The 8,103-nt window shown below is 38.1% G+C and overlaps 1 protein-coding gene across 6 annotated transcripts in view; it reads left to right on the top strand.

The window, feature by feature from the left end:
• The window catches only part of SRRD (SRR1 domain containing), a 30,379-nt gene that overhangs the window by 789 nt on the left and 21,487 nt on the right, over nt 1-8,103 (top strand). The gene's annotated exons all lie outside the window — the stretch shown is intronic.

Below are 8,103 nucleotides of genomic sequence, written 5' to 3'. Positions count from 1 at the left end.
TTCTCATCTGTGAGATGGACGTGGAACTAGTACCTATATAGGCTTGTTTTGAGGATTCAGTGAATTAGTCAATGGTTTACCATCCCCAATAGTGTCTGGCGTGTGGTAAGCGCAGTACCAGTGTTTGGTATTAATATTATGTTAATGTTGGTTATTAGCGGTTTTGCTCACACCATGGCCGCAGCCTGCACACGTGATTGTCATCACGCGTTAATTGAGGAGCTGCTACGTGCCTGGCGCTGGCTTGAGCTCTCAACACACTTTGTCAGAATGAACATCTCAGCCACGCTAGGATCCTGGCAGGGCGCCCAGTCTCAAAGAAACATAGGTAATGTGTGGAACCAGGTTTCAAACCCATGTCTTCGGTAACTTCAAAACCTGTGCTTAAAAGCTCTCCGTTATTCTGGTTTATCCCACCCCTCCCCCCATCATCGCTCCGTGCCTTGCTGTGTACCTTACATAGTGTTGGGGAGGAAAAGTTTTTCCTCTACCCTTCTAGGTTCTTTTGGCTGGTCTAATAAGAAAATTGACACAAGACAGGTTAACAGGAGGGAAAAACAAATTTAATCAGGAATGTGCAGGAGTCCCATAATAACATGGCACCCAAAAAAGTGGCCAAATCAGGCAGCTTTTATATCTTTCAGACAAGGAAACAATTATTTGTTAGAAGACAAAGGGGCTTGGACTTAGGGTAGCAAGTTCATGAAGTAACAAAGTGTGTTTATAAACCTTTCTTAGCCTTGACTCATCTATCTCTGGCGATAAAGATGCCTTCTCTTCTCCTGGTATACGAGGATCCTTTCATATGGGAGATTTGTTTCCTGCCTTCAGGGGAACAAAGGAGGGTCAAAGTGTTCTTGCAGTGAATGTTTCTCAAGTAACTATAATTCCAAATAATCAATACGCCACAGTGGCATATTGAGGGGCAGCCTGCCCTGAACCCCATCAATAGCACTTAGAACAGTGCCTGACACCCAGGAAGCACTCAATAAATGTTACCTACTTTTGTTATTCAGCATTGTGCCTTTATTTTCAGTCCTTTAAGGGCTCAATAAATAACAGCTTTTGTTAGTGCTTCTTCGGATCAACAGCTGAAGGACCTTCACAACTGAGAGAAATGAGACTAATTTTATGTATTCCCCTCCCCCAGAATTAGGGCCTAGAGTCAATGGTGACTGAGCCTGAAAAAAAAAAAGCATCAGTGACTTTTTCTAGGATCTCAGGTGATGCCAGTGAGAATGAGTGTGCCTCGGGGCTTGGAGATCTCTTAAGAGGTGTCCTGACACTGTTATTCCTCCTCAGCTTCTTCAGTATCCCCTGGAGTTCCCTGCTTCTCCCTGTAGCCCCAGGTGTGGTGCAGTCCCCATTGCCCTGAGTAGAGAAGAGCCCAGCACTTTACACGCTGTTCTCCTGTGCACACACTCACCAGTTTACAAAGCACTCCCTGTACATTACAGCCCTCCTTTACCCTCTGGGCAGAACCTGAGGGCAGCCTCTTCAATTCTGTCTCCTCTCTGAGTCCCGTGAACACTGGCTTCTGGCTTGTCAGTTCAAATCCAACAAGTTCAGTTGTTTTTTTCTTTCAATTTTTTTTTTTTTTTTTTTTTTTTGTGATGAGAGCTTAAGATCTGTCTTAGCAACTTTCAAGTACACCATACAGTATTTTTAACTGTAGTCACCGTGCTGTACATTACATCCCCATGACTGATTTATTTTATAACTAGAAGTTCGTACCTTTGGGACCCCCTTCACCTGTTTCACAGCGCCACCCCCCTCCCCACCCCCACCCTTCGCAACCACCAATCTATTCTCTGTATTTGTGAGCTTCATGTGTGTTTGTTATATTCCTCATATAAGTGGGATACAGTATTTGCCTTTCTCTGACTTATTTCACTTAGCATAATGCCCTCAAGGTCCATCCATGTTGTCACAAATGGTAAGATTTCATTCTTTTATGGATGAATAATATTCCACTACATATATACACATATAGTATGTGTGTGATACATATATATATATATATATATCACGGTTTCTTTATCCATTCATCCATGATGAACACAAAGGTCGTTTCCACATCTTGGGTATTATAAATAGTGCTGCAATGAACATGGGGGTGCATGTATATTTTCAAGTCAGTGTTTTCATTTTCTTTGGATAAATACCCAGAAGTGGAATTGCTGGCTCAAATGGTAGTTCTGTTTTTAACTTTGTGAGGAACTTCATACTGTTTTCCATAGTAGCTGCACCAATTGACATTTCCACCAGTGGTACACCAGGGTTCCCCTTTCTCCACATCCTCACCAACACTTACTATTTCTTGTCTTTTTGATATAGCCATTCTAACAGGTATTAGGTGGTAACTCATGGTGGTTTTGATTTGCACTTCCCTACTGATTAATTATGTTGAGCATCTTTTCATGAACCTGTTGGCAATCTATATGTCTTCTTTAGAAAAATGTGTATTCATATCTTCCGCCCATATTTTAATTGGATTGTTTGGGGTTTTTTGGTATTGAGTTGTGTGAATTCTTTATGTTTTGGATATTAACCCCTTATCAGATATATGATTTGCAAATATTTTCTCCCATTCAGTACGTTGCCTTTTCATTTTGTCAATGATTACATTTGCCGTGCAGAAGCTTTTTAGTTTGATGTGGTTCCACTTGTTTATTTTTGCTTTTGTTGCTTTTACTTTTGGTGTCAGATTTTTAAAAATCATCGCCAAAAAAATAAAATTAAATTAAAATTAAAAACAAAAAATCATCGCCAATACTTATGTCAAGGAGTTTACTGCCTGTGTTTTCTTCTAAGAGTTTTATGGTTTCAGGTCTTATATTTAAGTCTTAAGTCCATTTTGAGTTAGGTTTTGTGTATGGTGTAAGATAGTGGTCTAATTTTACTCATTTTTTGTATGTGGCCGTTGATTTTTCCAAACGCTATTTATTAAAGAGACTGTCTTTTCCATTGTATATTCTTGGCTCCTTTGTCATAAATTAATTGACCATAGATGCATGGGTTTATCTCTGCTCTCCATTCTGTTCCATTGATCTGTGTGTCTGTTTTTAAGCCAGAACCATACTGTTTTAATTAATATAGCTTTGTAATAGAGTTTGAAATCAGAGAATATGATGCCTCTAGGTTTGTTCTTCTTTCTCAGGATTACTTTGGCTATTTGAGGTTTTTTGTGGTTCCATACAAGTTTTAGGATTGTTTGTCCTATTTCATTAAAAATGCCATTGGAATTTTGATAGGGATTGCATTGAATCTGTAAATTGCTTTGGGTAGTATGGACATTTTAACAATATTAATTCCAATCCCTGAGCAGGGATAGCTTTCCATTTATTCGTGTCTTCTTCAGTTTCTTAATGTCTTGCAATTTTCAGTATACAGGTCTTTCACCTCCTTAGCTAAATTTATTCTTAGGTATTTTATTCTTTTTGATGCAATTGTACATGAGATTGTTTTCTTTTTTTTTCTGATCAATATTTTTTATTGAAGTATAGTTGATTTACAATGTTGTATTATTAGTTTCTGCTGTACAGCAAAGTGATTCAGTTATACATGTATATACATTCTTTTTTTTAATATTCTTTTCCATTATGGTTTATCATAAGATATTGAATATAGTTCTCTGTGCTGTACAGCAGGACCTTGGTGTTTATCCATTCTATATATAAAAGCTTACATCTGCTAACCCCAACCTCCCACTCCAGCCCTCTCCCAACCCTCTTCCCCTTGGCAACCACCAGTCTGTTCTCTATGTCCATGAGTCTGTTTCTGTTTTATAGGTAGGTTCATTTGTGTCATATTTTAGATTCCACATATAAGTGATATCATATGGTATTTGTCTTTCTCTTTCTGACTTGCTTCACTTAGTATGATAATCTCTAGTTCCATCCACGTTGCTGCAAATGGCATTATTTCATTCTTTTTTATGGCTGAGGAGTATTCTATTGTATATACACACCACATCTTCTTTATCCATTCATCTGTCGATGGACATTTAGGTTGTTTCCATGTCTTGGCTATTGTACATAGTGCTGCTATGAACATAGGGGTGCATGTATCTTTTTGGTTTTGCTTTTTATAAATTTATTTATTTTATTTTTGGCTGTGTTGGGTCTTTGTTGCTGCACATGGGCTTTTCTCTGGTTGTGGAGAGCAGGGGCCACTCTTCGTTGTGGTTCACGGGCTTCTCATTGTGGTGGCTTCTCTTGTTGCGGAGCACAGGCTCTAGGCACGCAGGCTTCAGTAGTTGTGGCTCGCAGGCTCTAGAGCACAGGCTCAGTAGTTGTGGCGCATGGGCTTAGTTGCTCCACAGCATGTGGGATCTTCCCGGACCAGGGCTCAAACCCGTGTCCCCTGCATTGGCAGGCAGATTCTTAACCACTGTGCCACCAGGGAAGCCCCCACATGTATCTTTTTGAATTAGAGTTTTGTCTGGATATATGCCCAGGAGCGGGATTGCTGGATCATATGGTAATTATATTTTAAGTTTTCTGAGGAACCTCCATACTGTTTTCCACAGTGGCTGCACCAACTAACTTACCACCAACACACCCACAGTGTAGGAGGGTTGCCTTTTCTCCACATCCTCTCCAACATTTATTATTTGTAGACTTTTTAATGATGGCCATTCTGACCGCTGTGAGGTGGTACCTCATTGTAGTTTTGATTTGCATTTCTCTAATAATTAACAATGATGAGCATCTTTTCATGTGCCTATTGGCCATCTGTATTTCTTCTTTGGAGAAATGTCTATTTAGGTCTTCTGCCCATTTTTTGATTGGGTTGTTTGTTTTTTTTTGTTGTTGAGTTGTATGAGCTGCTTATATATTTTGGAAATTAAGACCTTATTGGTTTCATCATTTGCAAATATTTTCTCCCATTCTGTAGGTTGTCTTTTCATTTTGTTAATCGTTTCCTTTGCTGTGCAAAAGCTTATAAGTTTGATTAGGTCTCATTTGTTTATTTTTGCTTTTGTTTCTGTTGTCTTGGCAGACTGACCTAAGAAAACATTGGTACAATTTATGTCAGAGAATGTTTTGCCTGTGATCTTTTCTAGGAGTTTTATGGTGTCATGTCTTATATTTAAGTCTTTAAGCCATTTTGAGTTTATTTTTGTTTATGGTGAGAGGGTGTGTTCTAACTACATTGATTTACATGTGGCTGTCCAACTTTCCCAACACCACTTGCTGAAGAGACTGCCTTTTCCCATTGTATATTGTTGCCTCCTTTGTCAAATATTAGTTGCCCGTAGGTATGTGGGTTTATTTCTGGGTGCTCTATTCTGGTTCATTGATCCATAGGTCTGTTTTGATTACTGTAACTTTGCAGTATTGTCTGAAGTCTGGGAAGGTTATGCCTTCTGCTTCGTTCTTTTTCTTCAGGATTGCTGTGGCAATTCTGGGTCTTTTATGGTTCCATATGAATTTCAGGATTATTTGTTCTAGTTCTGTGAAAAAATGTCATGGGTAATTTGATAGGGATGCATTAAATCTGTAGATTGCTTTGGGTAGTATGGCCATTTTAGCAGTATTCTTCCAATCCAAGAGCATGGGATATCTTTCCATTTCTTTGAGTCATCTTCAGTTTCCTTTATTAATGTTTTATTGTTCTTAGCATATAAGTCTTTTACCTCCTTGGTCAGGTTTATCCCTAAGTATTTTATTTTTGGGGGTGCGACTTTAAAAGGTATTGTTTTTTTCATTCCCTTTCTGAATTTCTTTGTTGGTGTAAAGAGATGCAGCCCATTTTTGTATGTTGATCGCGTATCCTGCTAACTTGCTGAATTCATTTATCAGGTCTCGTAGTTTTTCTGTGGAGTCTTTAGGGTTTTCTATATATAGTGTCATATCATCTGCATATAATGACAATTTTACCTCTTCCTTTCCAATTTGGATACCTTTTATTTCTTTTTCATGTCTGATTCCTGTGGCCAGGACTTCCAATACTGTGTTAAATAGAAAAGGTGAGAGTGGGCATCCTTGTCTTCTTCCAGATTTTAGCTGGAAGGCTTTCAGCTTTTCTCCATTTAGTACTATATTGGCTGTGGGTTTGTCATAAATAGCTTTTATTATATTGAGATGTGTTCCCTCTATACCCACTTTAGTAAGAGTTTTTTTCATGAATGGATATTGAATTTTGTCAAATGCTTTTTCTGTATCTATTGAGATGATCATGTGGTTTTTATCTTTATGTGGTGTATCACATTGATTGATTTGCATATGTTGAACCATCCTCGTGAACTTGGGATGAATCTCACTTGGTTGTGGTGTATGATCTTTTTTTTTAATTAATTAATTTTATTTATTTATTATTTATTTATTGGCTGCATTGGGTCTTCGTTGCTGTGCGCGGGCTTTCTCTAGTTGAGGTGAGCAGGAGCTACTCTTCGTTGCAGTGTGTGGGCTTCTCATTGCGGTGGCTTCTCTTGTTGTGGAGCACGGGCTCTCGGCGCACGGGCTTCAGTAATTGTGGCTCGTGGGCTCAGTAGTTGTGGCTTGTGGGCTCTAAAGCACAGGCTCAGTAGTTGTGGCGCACGGGCTTAGTTGCTCTGCGGCATGTGAGATCTTCCCGGACCAGAGCTTGAACCCGTGTCCCCTGCCTTGGCAGGCGGATTCTTAACCACTGTGCCACCAGTGAAGCCCATCTTTTTTATGTGTTGTTGGATTCAGTTTGCTAATATTTTGTTGAGAATTTTTGCATCTATATTCATCAAAGATATTGGCCTGTCATTTTCTTTTTTTGGTGGTGTCTTTGTCTGGTTTTGGTATCAGAGTGATGGTGGCTTCATCAAATGTCTTTGGGAGTTTTCCCTCCTCTTCATTTTTTTGGAAGAGTTTGAGAAGGATTGGTATAAGTTCTTCTTTGTATGTTTGGTAGAATTCACCTGTGAAGCCATGTGGTCCTGGATTTTGTTTGTAGAGAGTTTTAAAATTACAGATTCTATTTCACATCTAGTCATCAGTCTGTTCAAATTATCTATTTCTTCTTGATTCAGTTCTGGTGGGCTCTATGTTTCTAGAAACTTATCCATTTCTTCTAGGTTGTCGAATTTGTCGGCATATAATTGTTCATAGTATCCCCTTATGGTTTTTTGTATTTCTGCCATATCGGTTGTTATGTCTTGTTTTTCATTTCTTATTTTGTTGATTTGGGTTCTCTTTCTTTTCTTCTTGTTGAGCCTGGCCAGAGGTTTGTCAGTCTTGTTTATCCTTTCAAAGAACCAGCTCTTGGTTTTACTGAGTTTTTCTAATCTCTATTTTATTTATTTCCTCTCTGATCTTTATTATTTCCTTCCTTCTGCTGATTTTAGGGTTTGTTCTTTTTATAATTCTTTTAGGTGGTAGGTTAGGTTGTTTATTTGAGATTTTTCTTGTTTTTTGAGGAAGGCCTGTATCTCTATGAACTTCCCTCTAAGAACTGCTTTTGCTGCATCACATAGATTTTGTATGGTTGTGTTTTCATTTTCATTTGTCTCAAGGTATTTTAAAATTTCTTCTTTGATTTCATTGTTGACCCATTGGTTTTTTAGTAGCACGTTGTTTAGTCTCCATGTAATCATTTTTTTCTCATTTCTTTTTCTGTGGTTAATTTCCAGTTTCATGCTTTTGCGGTCAGAAAAGATGCTTGACATAATTTCTGTACTCTTAAATTTGTTGAGGCTTGTTTTGTGCCCTAGTATGTGGTCAATCCTAGAGAATGTTCCATGTGCAATTGAAAAGAATGTGTATTCTGAGTTTTTTTTGGATGTAATGTCCTAAAAATATCAATTAAGTCTAACATTTTCTATTGAATCGTTTAGGATCTCTGTTGCCTTATTGATTTTCTGTATAGAAGATCTGTCCATTGATATGAGTGAGGTGTTAAAGTCTCCTACTATTATTGTATTACTGTCAGTTTCTCCCTTTCTGTCTGTTAGTATTTGTTTTGTGTATTTGGGTGCTCCTATATTAGGTGCATATATGTTGATGGGTTTACAATCCTCTTCTTGTATTGATCCTTTTATCATTATATAGTGTCTTTCTTTATCTTTCTTTATGGCCTTTGTTTTAAAGTCTATTTTGTCTGATATGAGTATTGCAACCTCTGCTTTTC

The sequence above is a fragment of the Eschrichtius robustus genome, chromosome 14 (assembly GCF_028021215.1).
Source record: "Eschrichtius robustus isolate mEscRob2 chromosome 14, mEscRob2.pri, whole genome shotgun sequence".
Classification (NCBI taxonomy): domain Eukaryota; kingdom Metazoa; phylum Chordata; class Mammalia; order Artiodactyla; family Eschrichtiidae; genus Eschrichtius; species Eschrichtius robustus.
This window is presented reverse-complemented; position numbering and strand designations above follow the sequence as displayed.